The following is a 19760-nucleotide window of genomic DNA, read 5'->3' as shown; positions in this document are numbered from 1 at the left end:
CTAAGACATCAACTGAGCTATGTTTGCATGGTTACACAAGGTTAAGTATCAATATTTTTCTGTCAGCATGATTGCATGAAATGAAAAGAAAATATGTGTTTTATACTGTAAATATATCCATTACAAACCCTTAATCATACATTTAAGTAAAAGTTTTAACAAATTGTGGTCAGGAAGCATTGTTAGATTACTTCAAATTTTCATAATAGTTAGAGTAGCGTGACTTAAAACATGAAAACAATATTTAAGCTGTATTTATGCACCGTGATGTTAAATAAACATTCTCATCATTTAGAAGTTACTACTGAATACTCAACTATGTTAAGAAATGATGTTGTTTAAATTTGAAATAATTAAATTCTGATCACTACTCAAGGAAAAAAGAAAAATGCACGCAAACATGCCGAAACCCGGGATTGAACAAGCGACCTTTAGATCTCCAGTCTAACGCTCTCCCAACTGTGCTATTTCAGCAAGGTATGTGCATGGCAAAAGTCACTAAGACCTCAACTGAGCTATGTTTGCATGGTTACACAAGGTTAAGTATCAATATTTTTCTGTCATCATGATTGCATGAAATGAAGAGAAAAGATGTGTTTTATACTGTAAATATATCCATTACAAACCCTTAATCATACATTTAAGTAAAAGTTTTAACAAATTGTGGTCAGAAAGCAGTTAGTTTATTTCAATTTTTCATAATAGAGTAGCATGATGGACATCATGAAAACAATATTTAAGCTGTATTTATGCACCGTGTTGTTAAATAAACATTCTCATCATTTAGAAGTTCCCACTGAATACTCAACTATGTTAAGAAATGATGTTGTTTACATTTGAAATACTTAAAAACTGATAACTGCTCAAGGAAAGAAGAAAAAAGGTACTCAAACATGCTGAAACCCGGGACCTTTAGATCTTCAGTCTAACGCTCTCCCAATTGAGCTATTTTGGCAAAGTCTGTGTATGGCAAAAGTCACTAAGACCTCAACTGAGCTATGTTTGCATGGTTACACAAGGTTTAGTATCAATATTTTTCTGTCATCATGATTGCATGAAATGAAAAGAAAATATGTGTTTTATACTGTAAATATATCCATTACAAACCCTTAATCATACATTTAAGTAAAAGTTTTAACAAATTGTGGTCAGGAAGCATTGTTAGATTACTTCAAATTTTCATAATAGTTAGAGTAGCGTGACTTACAACATGAAAACTATATTTAAGCTGTATTTATGCACCGTGTTGTTAACTAAACATTCTCATCATTTAGAAGTTACTACTGAATACTCAACTATGTTAAGAAATGATGTTGTTTAAATTTGAAATAATTAAATTCTGATCACTACTCATGGAAAAAAGAAAAATGCACTCAGACATGCCGAAACCAGGGACCTTTAGATCTTCAGTCTAACGCTCTCCCAACTGAGCAATTTCGGCAAGGTCTGTGTATGGCAAAAGTCACTAAGACATCAACTGAGCTATGTTTGCATGGTTACACAAGGTTAAGTATCAATATTTTTCTGTCATCATGATTGCATGAAATGAAGAGAAAAGATGTATTTTATACTGTAAATATATAAAAAACAAGCCCTTAATCATACATTTAAGTAAAAGTTTTAACAAATTGTGGTCAGGAAGCAGTTAGTTTTCTTCAAATTTTCATAATAGAGTAGCATGACGGACAACATGAAAACAATATTTAAGCTGTATTTATGCACCGTGTTGTTAAATAAACATTCTCATCATTTAGAAGTTACTACTGAATACTCATCTATGTTAAGAAATTATGTTGTTTAAATTTGAAATAATTAAATTCTGATCACTACTCAAGGAAAAAAGAAAATTGCACTCAAACATGCCGAAACCCGGGATCGAACCAGGGACCTTTAGATCTTCAGTCTAACGCTCTCCCAACTGAGCTATTTCAGCAAAGTATGTGTATGGCAAAAGTCACTAAGACCTCAACTGAGCTATGTTTGCATGGTTACACAAGGTTAAGTATCAATATTTTTCTGTCATCATGATTGCATGAAATGAAGAGAAAAGATGTGTTTTATACTGTAAATATATCCATTACAAACCCTTAATCATACATTTAAGTAAAAGTTTTAACAAATTGTGGTCAGAAAGCTGTTAGTTTATTTCAAATTTTCATAATAGAGTAGCATGATGGACATCATGAAAACAATATTTAAGCTGTATTTATGCACCGTTTTGTTAAATAAACATTCTCATCATTTAGAAGTTACCACTGAATACTCAACTATGTTAAGAAATGATGTTGTTTACATTTGAAATACTTAAAAACTGATAACTGCTCAAGGAAAGAAGAAAAAAGGTACTCAAACATGCTGAAACCCGGGACCTTTAGATCTTCAGTCTAACGCTCTCCCAACTGAGCTATTTTGGCAAAGTCTGTGTATGGCAAAAGTCACTAAGACCTCAACTGAGCTATGTTTGCATGGTTACACAAGGTTTAGTATCAATATTTTTCTGTCATCATGATTGCATGAAATGAAAAGAAAATATGTGTTTTATACTGTAAATATATCCATTACAAACCCTTAATCATACATTTAAGTAAAAGTTTTAACAAATTGTGGTCAGGAAGCATTGTTAGATTACTTCAAATTTTCATAATAGTTAGAGTAGCGTGACTTAAAACATGAAAACAATATTTAAGCTGTATTTATGCACCGTGTTGTTAAATAAACATTCTCATCATTTAGAAGTTACTACTGAATACTCAACTATGTTAAGAAATGATGTTGTTTAAATTTGAAATAATTAAATTCTGATCACTACTCAAGGAAAAAAGAAAAAGGCACGCAAACATGCCGAAACCAGGGACCTTTAGATCTTCAGTCTAACGCTCTCCCAACTGAGCTATTTCGGCGAGGTCTGTGTATGGCAAAAGTCACTAAGACATCAACTGAGCTATGTTTGCATGGTTACACAAGGTTAAGTATCAATATTTTTCTGTCAGCATGATTGCATGAAATGAAAAGAAAATATGTGTTTTATACTGTAAATATATCCATTACAAACCCTTAATCATACATTTAAGTAAAAGTTTTAACAAATTGTGGTCAGGAAGCATTGTTAGATTACTTCAAATTTTCATAATAGTTAGAGTAGCGAGACTTAAAACATGAAAACAATATTTAAGCTGTATTTATGCACCGTGTTGTTAAATAAACATTCTCATCATTTAGAAGTTACTACTGAATACTCAACTATGTTAAGAAATGATGTTGTTTAAATTTGAAATAATTAAATTCTGATCACTACTCAAGGAAAAAAGAAAAATGCACGCAAACATGCCGAAACCCGGGATTGAACAAGGGACCTTTAGATCTTCAGTCTAACGCTCTCCCAACTGAGCTATTTCAGCAAGGTATGTGTATGGCAAAAGTCACTAAGACCTCAACTGAGCTATGTTTGCATGGTTACACAAGGTTAAGTATTAATATTTTTCTGTCATCATGATTGCATGAAATGAAGAGAAAAGATGTGTTTTATACTGTAAATATATCCATTACAAACCCTTAATCATACATTTAAGTAAAAGTTTTAACAAATTGTGGTCAGAAAGCAGTTAGTTTATTTCAAATTTTCATAATAGAGTAGCATGATGGACATCATGAAAACAATATTTAAGCTGTATTTATGCACCGTGTTGTTAAATAAACATTCTCATCATTTAGAAGTTGCCACTGAATACTCAACTATGTTAAGAAATGATGATGTTTACATTTGAAATACTTAAAAACTGATAACTGCTCAAGGAAAGAAGAAAAAAGGTACTCAAACATGCTGAAACCCGGGACCTTTAGATCTTCAGTCTAACGCTCTCCTAACTGAGCTATTTCGGCAAAGTCTGTGTATGGCAAAAGTCACTAAGACCTCAACTGAGCTATGATTGCATGGTTACACAAGGTTTAGTATCAATATTTTTCTGTCATCATGATTGCATGAAATGAAAAGAAAATATGTGTTTTATACTGTAAATATATCCATTACAAACCCTTAATCATACATTTAAGTAAAAGTTTTAACAAATTGTGGTCAGGAAGCATTGTTAGATTACTTCAAATTTTCATAATAGTTAGAGTAGCGTGACTTACAACATGAAAACTATATTTAAGCTGTATTTATGCACCGTGTTGTTAACTAAACATTCTCATCATTTAGAAGTTACTACTGAATACTCAACTATGTTAAGAAATGATGTTGTTTAAATTTGAAATAATTAAATTCTGATCACTACTCAAGGAAAAAAGAAAAATGCACTCAGACATGCCGAAACCAGGGACCTTTAGATCTTCAGTCTAACGCTCTCCCAACTGAGCAATTTCGGCAAGGTCTGTGTATGGCAAAAGTCACTAAGACATCAACTGAGCTATGTTTGCATGGTTACACAAGGTTAAGTATCAATATTTTTCTGTCATCATGATTGCATGAAATGAAGAGAAAAGATGTATTTTATACTGTAAATATATAAATTACAAGCCCTTAATCATACATTTAAGTAAAAGTTTTAACAAATTGTGGTCAGGAAGCAGTTAGTTTTCTTCAAATTTTCATAATAGAGTAGCATGACGGACAACATGAAAACAATATTTAAGCTGTATTTATGCACCGTGTTGTTAAATAAACATTCTCATCATTTAGAAGTTACTACTGAATACTCATCTATGTTAAGAAACTATGTTGTTTAAATTTGAAATAATTAAATTCTGATCACTACTCAAGGAAAAAAGAAAAATGCACTCAAACATGCCGAAACCCGGGATCGAACCAGGGACCTTTAGATCTTCAGTCTAACGCTCTCCCAACTGAGCTATTTCGGCAAGGTATGTGTATGGCAAAAGTCACTAAGACCTCAACTGAGCTATGTTTGCATGGTTACACAAGGTTAAGTATCAATATTTTTCTGTCATCATGATTGCATGAAATGAAGAGAAAAAATGTGTTTTATACTGTAAATATATCCATTACAAACCCTTAATCATACATTTAAGTAAAAGTTTTAACAAATTGTGGTCAGAAAGCTGTTAGTTTATTTCAAATTTTCATAATAGAGTAGCATGATGGACATCATGAAAACAATATTTAAGCTGTATTTATGCACCGTGTTGTTAAATAAACATTCTCATCATTTAGAAGTTACCACTGAATACTCAACTATGTTAAGAAATGATGTTGTTTACATTTGAAATACTTAAAAACTGATAACTGCTCAAGGAAAGAAGAAAAAAGGTACTCAAACATGCTGAAACCCGGGACCTTTAGATCTTCAGTCTAACGCTCTCCCAACTGAGCTATTTTGGCAAAGTCTGTGTATGGCAAAAGTCACTAAGACCTCAACTGAGCTATGTTTGCATGGTTACACAAGGTTTAGTATCAATATTTTTCTGTCATCATGATTGCATGAAATGAAAAGAAAATATGTGTTTTATACTGTAAATATATCCATTACAAACCCTTAATCATACATTTAAGTAAAAGTTTTAACAAATTGTGGTCAGGAAGCATTGTTAGATTACTTCAAATTTTCATAATAGTTAGAGTAGCGTGACTTAAAACATGAAAACAATATTTAAGCTGTATTTATGCACCGTGTTGTTAAATAAACATTCTCATCATTTAGAAGTTACTACTGAATACTCAACTATGTTAAGAAATGATGTTGTTTAAATTTGAAATAATTAAATTCTGATCACTACTCAAGGAAAAAAGAAAAAGGCACGCAAACATGCCGAAACCAGGGACCTTTAGATCTTCAGTCTAACGCTCTCCCAACTGAGCTATTTCGGCAAGGTCTGTGTATGGCAAAAGTCACTAAGACATCAACTGAGCTATGTTTGCATGGTTACACAAGGTTAAGTATCAATATTTTTCTGTCAGCATGATTGCATGAAATGAAAAGAAAATATGTGTTTTATACTGTAAATATATCCATTACAAACCCTTAATCATACATTTAAGTAAAAGTTTTAACAAATTGTGGTCAGGAAGCATTGTTAGATTACTTCAAATTTTCATAATAGTTAGAGTAGCGTGACTTAAAACATGAAAACAATATTTAAGCTGTATTTATGCACCGTGATGTTAAATAAACATTCTCATCATTTAGAAGTTACTACTGAATACTCAACTATGTTAAGAAATGATGTTGTTTAAATTTGAAATAATTAAATTCTGATCACTACTCAAGGAAAAAAGAAAAATGCACTCAGACATGCCGAAACCAGGGACCTTTAGATCTTCAGTCTAACGCTCTCCCAACTGAGCAATTTCGGCAAGGTCTGTGTATGGCAAAAGTCACTAAGACATCAACTGAGCTATGTTTGCATGGTTACACAAGGTTAAGTATCAATATTTTTCTGTCATCATGATTGCATGAAATGAAGAGAAAAGATGTGTTTTATACTGTAAATATATCCATTACAAACCCTTAATCATACATTTAAGTAAAAGTTTTAACAAATTGTGGTCAGAAAGCTGTTAGTTTATTTCAAATTTTCATAATAGAGTAGCATGATGGACATCATGAAAACAATATTTAAGCTGTATTTATGCACCGTGTTGTTAAATAAACATTCTCATCATTTAGAAGTTACCACTGAATACTCAACTATGTTAAGAAATGATGTTGTTTACATTTGAAATACTTAAAAACTGATAACTGCTCAAGGAAAGAAGAAAAAAGGTACTCAAACATGCTGAAACCCGGGACCTTTAGATCTTCAGTCTAACGCTCTCCCAACTGAGCTATTTTGGCAAAGTCTGTGTATGGCAAAAGTCACTAAGACCTCAACTGAGCTATGTTTGCATGGTTACACAAGGTTTAGTATCAATATTTTTCTGTCATCATGATTGCATGAAATGAAAAGAAAATATGTGTTTTATACTGTAAATATATCCATTACAAACCCTTAATCATACATTTAAGTAAAAGTTTTAACAAATTGTGGTCAGGAAGCATTGTTAGATTACTTCAAATTTTCATAATAGTTAGAGTAGCGTGACTTACAACATGAATACTATATTTAAGCTGTATTTATGCACCGTGTTGTTAACTAAACATTCTCATCATTTAGAAGTTACTACTGAATACTCAACTATGTTAAGAAATGATGTTGTTTAAATTTGAAATAATTAAATTCTGATCACTACTCAAGGAAAAAAGAAAAATGCACTCAGACATGCCGAAACCAGGGACCTTTAGATCTTCAGTCTAACGCTCTCCCAACTGAGCAATTTCGGCAAGGTCTGTGTATGGCAAAAGTCACTAAGACATCAACTGAGCTATGTTTGCATGGTTACACAAGGTTAAGTATCAATATTTTTCTGTCATCATGATTGCATGAAATGAAGAGAAAAGATGTATTTTATACTGTAAATATATAAATTACAAGCCCTTAATCATACATTTAAGTAAAAGTTTTAACAAATTGTGGTCAGGAAGCATTGTTAGATTACTTCAAATTTTCATAATAGTTAGAGTAGCGTGACTTACAACATGAAAACTATATTTAAGCTGTATTTATGCACCGTGTTGTTAACTAAACATTCTCATCATTTAGAAGTTACTACTGAATACTCAACTATGTTAAGAAATGATGTTGTTTAAATTTGAAATAATTAAATTCTGATCACTACTCAAGGAAAAAAGAAAAATGCACGCAAACATGCCGAAACCCGGGATTGAACAAGGGACCTTTAGATCTTCAGTCTAACGCTCTCCCAACTGAGCTATTTCAGCAAGGTATGTGTATGGCAAAAGTCACTAAGACCTCAACTGAGCTATGTTTGCATGGTTACACAAGGTTAAGTATTAATATTTTTCTGTCATCATGATTGCATGAAATGAAGAGAAAAGATGTGTTTTATACTGTAAATATATCCATTACAAACCCTTAATCATACATTTAAGTAAAAGTTTTAACAAATTGTGGTCAGAAAGCAGTTAGTTTATTTCAAATTTTCATAATAGAGTAGCATGATGGACATCATGAAAACAATATTTAAGCTGTATTTATGCACCGTGTTGTTAAATAAACATTCTCATCATTTAGAAGTTGCCACTGAATACTCAACTATGTTAAGAAATGATGATGTTTACATTTGAAATACTTAAAAACTGATAACTGCTCAAGGAAAGAAGAAAAAAGGTACTCAAACATGCTGAAACCCGGGACCTTTAGATCTTCAGTCTAACGCTCTCCTAACTGAGCTATTTCGGCAAAGTCTGTGTATGGCAAAAGTCACTAAGACCTCAACTGAGCTATGATTGCATGGTTACACAAGGTTTAGTATCAATATTTTTCTGTCATCATGATTGCATGAAATGAAAAGAAAATATGTGTTTTATACTGTAAATATATCCATTACAAACCCTTAATCATACATTTAAGTAAAAGTTTTAACAAATTGTGGTCAGGAAGCATTGTTAGATTACTTCAAATTTTCATAATAGTTAGAGTAGCGTGACTTACAACATGAAAACTATATTTAAGCTGTATTTATGCACCGTGTTGTTAACTAAACATTCTCATCATTTAGAAGTTACTACTGAATACTCAACTATGTTAAGAAATGATGTTGTTTAAATTTGAAATAATTAAATTCTGATCACTACTCAAGGAAAAAAGAAAAATGCACTCAGACATGCCGAAACCAGGGACCTTTAGATCTTCAGTCTAACGCTCTCCCAACTGAGCAATTTCGGCAAGGTCTGTGTATGGCAAAAGTCACTAAGACATCAACTGAGCTATGTTTGCATGGTTACACAAGGTTAAGTATCAATATTTTTCTGTCATCATGATTGCATGAAATGAAGAGAAAAGATGTATTTTATACTGTAAATATATAAATTACAAGCCCTTAATCATACATTTAAGTAAAAGTTTTAACAAATTGTGGTCAGGAAGCAGTTAGTTTTCTTCAAATTTTCATAATAGAGTAGCATGACGGACAACATGAAAACAATATTTAAGCTGTATTTATGCACCGTGTTGTTAAATAAACATTCTCATCATTTAGAAGTTACTACTGAATACTCATCTATGTTAAGAAACTATGTTGTTTAAATTTGAAATAATTAAATTCTGATCACTACTCAAGGAAAAAAGAAAAATGCACTCAAACATGCCGAAACCCGGGATCGAACCAGGGACCTTTAGATCTTCAGTCTAACGCTCTCCCAACTGAGCTATTTCGGCAAGGTCTGTGTATGGCAAAAGTCACTAAGACATCAACTGAGCTATGTTTGCATGGTTACACAAGGTTAAGTATCAATATTTTTCTGTCAGCATGATTGCATGAAATGAAAAGAAAATATGTGTTTTATACTGTAAATATATCCATTACAAACCCTTAATCATACATTTAAGTAAAAGTTTTAACAAATTGTGGTCAGGAAGCATTGTTAGATTACTTCAAATTTTCATAATAGTTAGAGTAGCAAGACTTAAAACATGAAAACAATATTTAAGCTGTATTTATGCACCGTGTTGTTAAATAAACATTCTCATCATTTAGAAGTTACTACTGAATACTCAACTATGTTAAGAAATGATGTTGTTTAAATATGAAATAATTAAATTCTGATCACTACTCAAGGAAAAAAGAAAAATGCACGCAAACATGCCGAAACCCGGGATTGAACAAGGGACCTTTAGATCTTCAGTCTAACGCTCTCCCAACTGAGCTATTTCGGCAAGGTATGTGTATGGCAAAAGTCACTAAGACCTCAACTGAGCTATGTTTGCATGGTTACACAAGGTTAAGTATTAATATTTTTCTGTCATCATGATTGCATGAAATGAAGAGAAAAGATGTGTTTTATACTGTAAATATATCCATTACAAACCCTTAATCATACATTTAAGTAAAAGTTTTAACAAATTGTGGTCAGGAAGCATTGTTAGATTACTTCAAATTTTCATAATAGTTAGAGTAGCGTGACTTAAAACATGAAAACAATATTTAAGCTGTATTTATGCACCGTGTTGTTAAATAAACATTCTCATCATTTAGAAGTTACTACTGAATACTCAACTATGTTAAGAAATGATGTTGATTAAATTTGAAATAATTAAATTCTGATCACTACTCATGGAAAAAAGAAATATGCACTCAAACATGCCGAAACCAGGGACCTTTAGATCTTCAGTCTAACGCTCTCCCAACTGAGCTATTTCGGCAAGGTCTGTGTATGTTAAAAGTCACTAAGACATCAACTGAGCTATGTTTGCATGGTTACACAAGGTTAAGTATCAATATTTTTCTGTCATCATGATTGCATGAAATGAAGAGAAAAGATGTATTTTATACTGTAAATATATAAATGACAAGCCCTTAATCATACATTTAAGTAAAACTTTTAACAAATTGTGGTCAGGAAGCAGTTAGTTTATTCAAATTTTCATAATAGAGTAGCATGACGGACAACATGAAAACAATATTTAAGCTGTATTTATGCACCGTGTTGTTAAATAAACATTCTCATCATTTAGAATTTACTACTGAATACTCAACTATGTTAAGAAATGATGTTGTTTAAATTTGAAATAATTAAATTCTGATCAATACTCAAGGAAAAAAGAAAAATGCACTCAAACATGCCGAAACCCGGGATCGAACCAGGGATCTTTAGATCTTCAGTCTAACGCTCTCCCAACTGAGCTATTTCGGCAAAGTCTGTGTATGGCAAAAGTCACTAAGACCTCAACTGAGCTATGTTTGCATGGTTACACAAGGTTTAGTATCAATATTTTTCTGTCATCATGATTGCATGAAATGAAAAGAAAATATGTGTTTTGTACTGTAAATATATCCATTACAAACCCTTAATCATACATTTAAGTAAAAGTTTTAACAAATTGTGGTCAGGAAGCATTGTTAGATTACTTCAAATTTTCATAATAGTTAGAGTAGCGTGACTTAAAACATGAAAACAATATTTAAGCTGTATTTATGCACCGTGTTGTTAAATAAACATTCTCATCATTTAGAAGTTACTACTGAATACTCAACTATGTTAAGAAATGATGTTGATTAAATTTGAAATAATTAAATTCTGATCACTACTCATGGAAAAAAGAAATATGCACTCAAACATGCCGAAACCAGGGACCTTTAGATCTTCAGTCTAACGCTCTCCCAACTGAGCTATTTCGGCTTGGTCTGTGTATGGCAAAAGTCACTAAGACATCAACTGAGCTATGTTTGCATGGTTACACAAGGTTAAGTATCAATATTTTTCTGTCATCATGATTGCATGAAATGAAGAGAAAAGATGTATTTTATACTGTAAATATATAAATTACAAGCCCTTAATCATACATTTAAGTAAAAGTTTTAACAAATTGTGGTCAGGAAGCAGTTAGTTTACTTCAAATTTTCATAATAGAGTAGCATGACGGACAACATGAAAACAATATTTAAGCTGTATGTATGCACCGTGTTTTTAAATAAACATTCTCATCATTTAGAAGTTACTACTGAATACTCAACTATGTTAAGAAATGATGTTGTTTAAATTTGAAATAATTAAATTCTGATCACTACTCAAGGAAAAAAGAAAAATGCACTCAAACATGCCGAAACACGGGATTGAACCAGGTACCTTTAGATCTTCAGTCTAACGCTCTCCCAACTGAGCTACTTCGGCAAAGTCTGTGTATGGCAAAAGTCACTAAGACATCAACTGAGCTATGTTTGCATGGTTACACAAGGTTAAGTATCAATATTTTTCTGTCAGCATGATTGCATGAAATGAAAAGAAAATATGTGTTTTATACTGTAAATATATCCATTACAAACCCTTAATCATACATTTAAGTAAAAGTTTTAACAAACTGTGGTCAGGAAGCATTGTTAGATTACTTCAAATTTTCATAATAGTTAGAGTAGCGTGACTTAAAACATGAAAACAATATTTAAGCTGTATTTATGCACCGTGTTGTTAAATAAACATTCTCATCATTTAGAAGTTACTACTGAATACTCAACTATGTTAAGAAATGATGTTGTTTAAATTTGAAATAATTAAATTCTGATCACTACTCAAGGAAAAAAGAAAAATGCACACAAACATGCCGAAACCCGGGATTGAACAAGGGACCTTTAGATCTTCAGTCTAACGCTCTCCCAACTCAGCTATTTTGGAAAGGTATGTGTATGACAAAAGTCACTAAGACCTCAACTGAGCTATGTATGCATGGTTACACAAGGTTAAGTATTAATATTTTTCTGTCATCATGATTGCATGAAATGAAGAGAAAAGATGTGTTTTATACTGTAAATATATCCATTACAAACCCTTAATCATACATTTAAGTAAAAGTTTTAACAAATTGTGGTCAGAAAGCAGTTAGTTTATTTCAAATTTTCATAATAGAGTAGCATGATGGACATCATGAAAACAATATTTAAGCTGTATTTATGCACCGTGTTGTTAAATAAACATTCTCATCATTTAGAAGTTGCCACTGAATACTCAACTATGTTAAGAAATGATGTTGTTTACATTTGAAATACTTAAAAACTGATAACTGCTCAAGGAAAGAAGAAAAAAGGTACTCAAACATGCTGAAACCCGGGACCTTTAGATCTTCAGTCTAACGCTCTCCCAACTGAGCTATTTTGGCAAAGTCTGTGTATGGCAAAAGTCACTAAGACCTCAACTGAGCTATGTTTGCATGGTTACACAAGGTTTAGTATCAATATTTTTCTGTCATCATGATTGCATGAAATGAAAAGAAAATATGTGTTTTATACTGTAAATATATCCATTACAAACCCTTAATCATACATTTAAGTAAAAGTTTTAACAAATTGTGGTCAGGAAGCATTGTTAGATTACTTCAAATTTTCATAATAGTTAGAGTAGCGTGACTTAAAACATGAAAACAATATTTAAGCTGTATTTATGCACCGTGTTGTTAAATAAACATTCTCATCATTTAGAAGTTACTACTGAATACTCAACTATGTTAAGAAATGATGTTGTTTAAATTTGAAATAATTAAATTCTGATCACTACTCAAGGAAAAAAGAAAAAGGCACGCAAACATGCCGAAACCAGGGACCTTTAGATCTTCAGTCTAACGCTCTCCCAACTGAGCTATTTCGGCAAGGTCTGTGTATGGCAAAAGTCACTAAGACATCAACTGAGCTATGTTTGCATGGTTACACAAGGTTAAGTATCAATATTTTTCTGTCAGCATGATTGCATGAAATGAAAAGAAAATATGTGTTTTATACTGTAAATATATCCATTACAAACCCTTAATCATACATTTAAGTAAAAGTTTTAACAAATTGTGGTCAGGAAGCATTGTTAGATTACTTCAAATTTTCATAATAGTTAGAGTAGCGAGACTTAAAACATGAAAACAATATTTAAGCTGTATTTATGCACCGTGTTGTTAAATAAACATTCTCATCATTTAGAAGTTACTACTGAATACTCAACTATGTTAAGAAATGATGTTGTTTAAATTTGAAATAATTAAATTCTGATCACTACTCAAGGAAAAAAGAAAAATGCACGCAAACATGCCGAAACCCGGGATTGAACAAGGGACCTTTAGATCTTCAGTCTAACGCTCTCCCAACTGAGCTATTTCAGCAAGGTATGTGTATGGCAAAAGTCACTAAGACCTCAACTGAGCTATGTTTGCATGGTTACACAAGGTTAAGTATTAATATTTTTCTGTCATCATGATTGCATGAAATGAAGAGAAAAGATGTGTTTTATACTGTAAATATATCCATTACAAACCCTTAATCATACATTTAAGTAAAAGTTTTAACAAATTGTGGTCAGAAAGCAGTTAGTTTATTTCAAATTTTCATAATAGAGTAGCATGATGGACATCATGAAAACAATATTTAAGCTGTATTTATGCACCGTGTTGTTAAATAAACATTCTCATCATTTAGAAGTTGCCACTGAATACTCAACTATGTTAAGAAATGATGATGTTTACATTTGAAATACTTAAAAACTGATAACTGCTCAAGGAAAGAAGAAAAAAGGTACTCAAACATGCTGAAACCCGGGACCTTTAGATCTTCAGTCTAACGCTCTCCTAACTGAGCTATTTCGGCAAAGTCTGTGTATGGCAAAAGTCACTAAGACCTCAACTGAGCTATGATTGCATGGTTACACAAGGTTTAGTATCAATATTTTTCTGTCATCATGATTGCATGAAATGAAAAGAAAATATGTGTTTTATACTGTAAATATATCCATTACAAACCCTTAATCATACATTTAAGTAAAAGTTTTAACAAATTGTGGTCAGGAAGCATTGTTAGATTACTTCAAATTTTCATAATAGTTAGAGTAGCGTGACTTACAACATGAAAACTATATTTAAGCTGTATTTATGCACCGTGTTGTTAACTAAACATTCTCATCATTTAGAAGTTACTACTGAATACTCAACTATGTTAAGAAATGATGTTGTTTAAATTTGAAATAATTAAATTCTGATCACTACTCAAGGAAAAAAGAAAAATGCACTCAGACATGCCGAAACCAGGGACCTTTAGATCTTCAGTCTAACGCTCTCCCAACTGAGCAATTTCGGCAAGGTCTGTGTATGGCAAAAGTCACTAAGACATCAACTGAGCTATGTTTGCATGGTTACACAAGGTTAAGTATCAATATTTTTCTGTCATCATGATTGCATGAAATGAAGAGAAAAGATGTATTTTATACTGTAAATATATAAATTACAAGCCCTTAATCATACATTTAAGTAAAAGTTTTAACAAATTGTGGTCAGGAAGCAGTTAGTTTTCTTCAAATTTTCATAATAGAGTAGCATGACGGACAACATGAAAACAATATTTAAGCTGTATTTATGCACCGTGTTGTTAAATAAACATTCTCATCATTTAGAAGTTACTACTGAATACTCATCTATGTTAAGAAACTATGTTGTTTAAATTTGAAATAATTAAATTCTGATCACTACTCAAGGAAAAAAGAAAAATGCACTCAAACATGCCGAAACCCGGGATCGAACCAGGGACCTTTAGATCTTCAGTCTAACGCTCTCCCAACTGAGCTATTTCGGCAAGGTCTGTGTATGGCAAAAGTCACTAAGACATCAACTGAGCTATGTTTGCATGGTTACACAAGGTTAAGTATCAATATTTTTCTGTCAGCATGATTGCATGAAATGAAAAGAAAATATGTGTTTTATACTGTAAATATATCCATTACAAACCCTTAATCATACATTTAAGTAAAAGTTTTAACAAATTGTGGTCAGGAAGCATTGTTAGATTACTTCAAATTTTCATAATAGTTAGAGTAGCGTGACTTAAAACATGAAAACAATATTTAAGCTGTATTTATGCACCGTGTTGTTAAATAAACATTCTCATCATTTAGAAGTTACTACTGAATACTCAACTATGTTAAGAAATGATGTTGATTAAATTTGAAATAATTAAATTCTGATCACTACTCATGGAAAAAAGAAATATGCACTCAAACATGCCGAAACCAGGGACCTTTAGATCTTCAGTCTAACGCTCTCCCAACTGAGCTATTTCGGCAAGGTCTGTGTATGTTAAAAGTCACTAAGACATCAACTGAGCTATGTTTGCATGGTTACACAAGGTTAAGTATCAATATTTTTCTGTCATCATGATTGCATGAAATGAAGAGAAAAGATGTATTTTATACTGTAAATATATAAATGACAAGCCCTTAATCATACATTTAAGTAAAACTTTTAACAAATTGTGGTCAGGAAGCAGTTAGTTTATTCAAATTTTCATAATAGAGTAGCATGACGGACAACATGAAAACAATATTTAAGCTGTATTTATGCACCGTGTTGTTAAATAAACATTCTCATCATTTAGAATTTACTACTGAATACTCAACTATGTTAAGAAATGATGTTGTTTAAATTTGAAATAATTAAATTCTGATCAATACTCAAGGAAAAAAGAAAAATGCACTCAAACATGCCGAAACCCGGGATCGAACCAGGGATCTTTAGATCTTCAGTCTAACGCTCTCCCAACTGAGCTATTTCGGCAAAGTCTGTGTATGGCAAAAGTCACTAAGACCTCAACTGAGCTATGTTTGCATGGTTACACAAGGTTTAGTATCAATATTTTTCTGTCATCATGATTGCATGAAATGAAAAGAAAATATGTGTTTTGTACTGTAAATATATCCATTACAAACCCTTAATCATACATTTAAGTAAAAGTTTTAACAAATTGTGGTCAGGAAGCATTGTTAGATTACTTCAAATTTTCATAATAGTTAGAGTAGCGTGACTTAAAACATGAAAACAATATTTAAGCTGTATTTATGCACCGTGTTGTTAAATAAACATTCTCATCATTTAGGAGTTACTACTGAATACTCAACTATGTTAAGAAATGATGTTGATTAAATTTGAAATAATTAAATTCTGATCACTACTCATGGAAAAAAGAAATATGCACTCAAACATGCCGAAACCAGGGACCTTTAGATCTTCAGTCTAATGCTCTCCCAACTGAGCTATTTCGGCTTGGTCTGTGTATGGCAAAAGTCACTAAGACATCAACTGAGCTATGTTTGCATGGTTACACAAGGTTAAGTATCAATATTTTTCTGTCATCATGATTGCATGAAATGAAGAGAAAAGATGTATTTTATACTGTAAATATATAAATTACAAGCCCTTAATCATACATTTAAGTAAAAGTTTTAACAAATTGTGGTCAGGAAGCAGTTAGTTTACTTCAAATTTTCATAATAGAGTAGCATGACGGACAACATGAAAACAATATTTAAGCTGTATGTATGCACCGTGTTTTTAAATAAACATTCTCATCATTTAGAAGTTACTACTGAATACTCAACTATGTTAAGAAATGATGTTGTTTAAATTTGAAATAATTAAATTCTGATCACTACTCAAGGAAAAAAGAAAAATGCACTCAAACATGCCGAAACACGGGATTGAACCAGGTACCTTTAGATCTTCAGTCTAACGCTCTCCCAACTGAGCTACTTCGGCAAGGTCTGTGTATGGCAAAAGTCACTAAGACATCAACTGAGCTATGTTTGCATGGTTACACAAGGTTAAGTATCAATATTTTTCTGTCAGCATGATTGCATGAAATGAAAAGAAAATATGTGTTTTATACTGTAAATATATCCATTACAAACCCTTAATCATACATTTAAGTAAAAGTTTTAACAAACTGTGGTCAGGAAGCATTGTTAGATTACTTCAAATTTTCATAATAGTTAGAGTAGCGTGACTTAAAACATGAAAACAATATTTAAGCTGTATTTATGCACCGTGTTGTTAAATAAACATTCTCATCATTTAGAAGTTACTACTGAATACTCAACTATGTTAAGAAATGATGTTGTTTAAATTTGAAATAATTAAATTCTGATCACTACTCAAGGAAAAAAGAAAAATGCACACAAACATGCCGAAACCCGGGATTGAACAAGGGACCTTTAGATCTTCAGTCTAACGCTCTCCCAACTGAGCTATTTTGGAAAGGTATGTGTATGACAAAAGTCACTAAGACCTCAACTGAGCTATGTATGCATGGTTACACAAGGTTAAGTATTAATATTTTTCTGTCATCATGATTGCATGAAATGAAGAGAAAAGATGTGTTTTATACTGTAAATATATCCATTACAAACCCTTAATCATACATTTAAGTAAAAGTTTTAACAAATTGTGGTCAGAAAGCAGTTAGTTTATTTCAAATTTTCATAATAGAGTAGCATGATGGACATCATGAAAACAATATTTAAGCTGTATTTATGCACCGTGTTGTTAAATAAACATTCTCATCATTTAGAAGTTGCCACTGAATACTCAACTATGTTAAGAAATGATGTTGTTTACATTTGAAATACTTAAAAACTGATAACTGCTCAAGGAAAGAAGAAAAAAGGTACTCAAACATGCTGAAACCCGGGACCTTTAGATCTTCAGTCTAACGCTCTCCCAACTGAGCTATTTTGGCAAAGTCTGTGTATGGCAAAAGTCACTAAGACCTCAACTGAGCTATGTTTGCATGGTTACACAAGGTTTAGTATCAATATTTTTCTGTCATCATGATTGCATGAAATGAAAAGAAAATATGTGTTTTATACTGTAAATATATCCATTACAAACCCTTAATCATACATTTAAGTAAAAGTTTTAACAAATTGTGGTCAGGAAGCATTGTTAGATTACTTCAAATTTTCATAATAGTTAGAGTAGCGTGACTTAAAACATGAAAACAATATTTAAGCTGTATTTATGCACCGTGTTGTTAAATAAACATTCTCATCATTTAGAAGTTACTACTGAATACTCAACTATGTTAAGAAATGATGTTGTTTAAATTTGAAATAATTAAATTCTGATCACTACTCAAGGAAAAAAGAAAAAGGCACGCAAACATGCCGAAACCAGGGACCTTTAGATCTTCAGTCTAACGCTCTCCCAACTGAGCTATTTCGGCAAGGTCTGTGTATGGCAAAAGTCACTAAGACATCAACTGAGCTATGTTTGCATGGTTACACAAGGTTAAGTATCAATATTTTTCTGTCAGCATGATTGCATGAAATGAAAAGAAAATATGTGTTTTATACTGTAAATATATCCATTACAAACCCTTAATCATACATTTAAGTAAAAGTTTTAACAAATTGTGGTCAGGAAGCATTGTTAGATTACTTCAAATTTTCATAATAGTTAGAGTAGCGAGACTTAAAACATGAAAACAATATTTAAGCTGTATTTATGCACCGTGTTGTTAAATAAACATTCTCATCATTTAGAAGTTACTACTGAATACTCAACTATGTTAAGAAATGATGTTGTTTAAATTTGAAATAATTAAATTCTGATCACTACTCAAGGAAAAAAGAAAAATGCACGCAAACATGCCGAAACCCGGGATTGAACAAGGGACCTTTAGATCTTCAGTCTAACGCTCTCCCAACTGAGCTATTTCAGCAAGGTATGTGTATGGCAAAAGTCACTAAGACCTCAACTGAGCTATGTTTGCATGGTTACACAAGGTTAAGTATTAATATTTTTCTGTCATCATGATTGCATGAAATGAAGAGAAAAGATGTGTTTTATACTGTAAATATATCCATTACAAACCCTTAATCATACATTTAAGTAAAAGTTTTAACAAATTGTGGTCAGAAAGCAGTTAGTTTATTTCAAATTTTCATAATAGAGTAGCATGATGGACATCATGAAAACAATATTTAAGCTGTATTTATGCACCGTGTTGTTAAATAAACATTCTCATCATTTAGAAGTTGCCACTGAATACTCAACTATGTTAAGAAATGATGATGTTTACATTTGAAATACTTAAAAACTGATAACTGCTCAAGGAAAGAAGAAAAAAGGTACTCAAACATGCTGAAACCCGGGACCTTTAGATCTTCAGTCTAACGCTCTCCTAACTGAGCTATTTCGGCAAAGTCTGTGTATGGCAAAAGTCACTAAGACCTCAACTGAGCTATGATTGCATGGTTACACAAGGTTTAGTATCAATATTTTTCTGTCATCATGATTGCATGAAATGAAAAGAAAATATGTGTTTTATACTGTAAATATATCCATTACAAACCCTTAATCATACATTTAAGTAAAAGTTTTAACAAATTGTGGTCAGGAAGCATTGTTAGATTACTTCAAATTTTCATAATAGTTAGAGTAGCGTGACTTAC

The 19760-nt window shown here is 31.7% G+C and overlaps 7 non-coding genes across 7 annotated transcripts; all 7 read right to left on the bottom strand.

Annotated features, from left to right (window-relative positions):
* Positions 1-401: 401 nt before the first annotated feature.
* TRNAS-GGA (transfer RNA serine (anticodon GGA)) lies at positions 402-474 on the bottom strand. The gene has a single exon. It is a non-coding gene; the product is annotated as a tRNA-Ser (tRNA).
* A 1386-nt stretch (positions 475-1860) lies between these two features.
* On the bottom strand, positions 1861-1933 carry TRNAF-GAA (transfer RNA phenylalanine (anticodon GAA)). The gene has a single exon. It is a non-coding gene; the product is annotated as a tRNA-Phe (tRNA).
* Positions 1934-4784: 2851 nt separating this feature from the next.
* TRNAF-GAA (transfer RNA phenylalanine (anticodon GAA)) lies at positions 4785-4857 on the bottom strand. Its single transcript has one exon. It is a non-coding gene; the product is annotated as a tRNA-Phe (tRNA).
* A 4304-nt stretch (positions 4858-9161) lies between these two features.
* Positions 9162-9234, bottom strand: TRNAF-GAA (transfer RNA phenylalanine (anticodon GAA)). The gene has a single exon. It is a non-coding gene; the product is annotated as a tRNA-Phe (tRNA).
* Positions 9235-10636: 1402 nt separating this feature from the next.
* On the bottom strand, positions 10637-10709 carry TRNAF-GAA (transfer RNA phenylalanine (anticodon GAA)). The gene has a single exon. It is a non-coding gene; the product is annotated as a tRNA-Phe (tRNA).
* A 4327-nt stretch (positions 10710-15036) lies between these two features.
* Positions 15037-15109, bottom strand: TRNAF-GAA (transfer RNA phenylalanine (anticodon GAA)). The gene has a single exon. It is a non-coding gene; the product is annotated as a tRNA-Phe (tRNA).
* A 904-nt stretch (positions 15110-16013) lies between these two features.
* On the bottom strand, positions 16014-16086 carry TRNAF-GAA (transfer RNA phenylalanine (anticodon GAA)). The gene has a single exon. It is a non-coding gene; the product is annotated as a tRNA-Phe (tRNA).
* Between the last annotated feature and the right edge of the window lie 3674 nt (positions 16087-19760).

This window comes from Taudactylus pleione, unplaced genomic scaffold (genome assembly GCF_031769625.1).
Source record: "Taudactylus pleione unplaced genomic scaffold, aTauple2 ptg000815l, whole genome shotgun sequence".
Lineage (NCBI taxonomy): Eukaryota > Metazoa > Chordata > Amphibia > Anura > Myobatrachidae > Taudactylus > Taudactylus pleione.
This window is presented reverse-complemented; position numbering and strand designations above follow the sequence as displayed.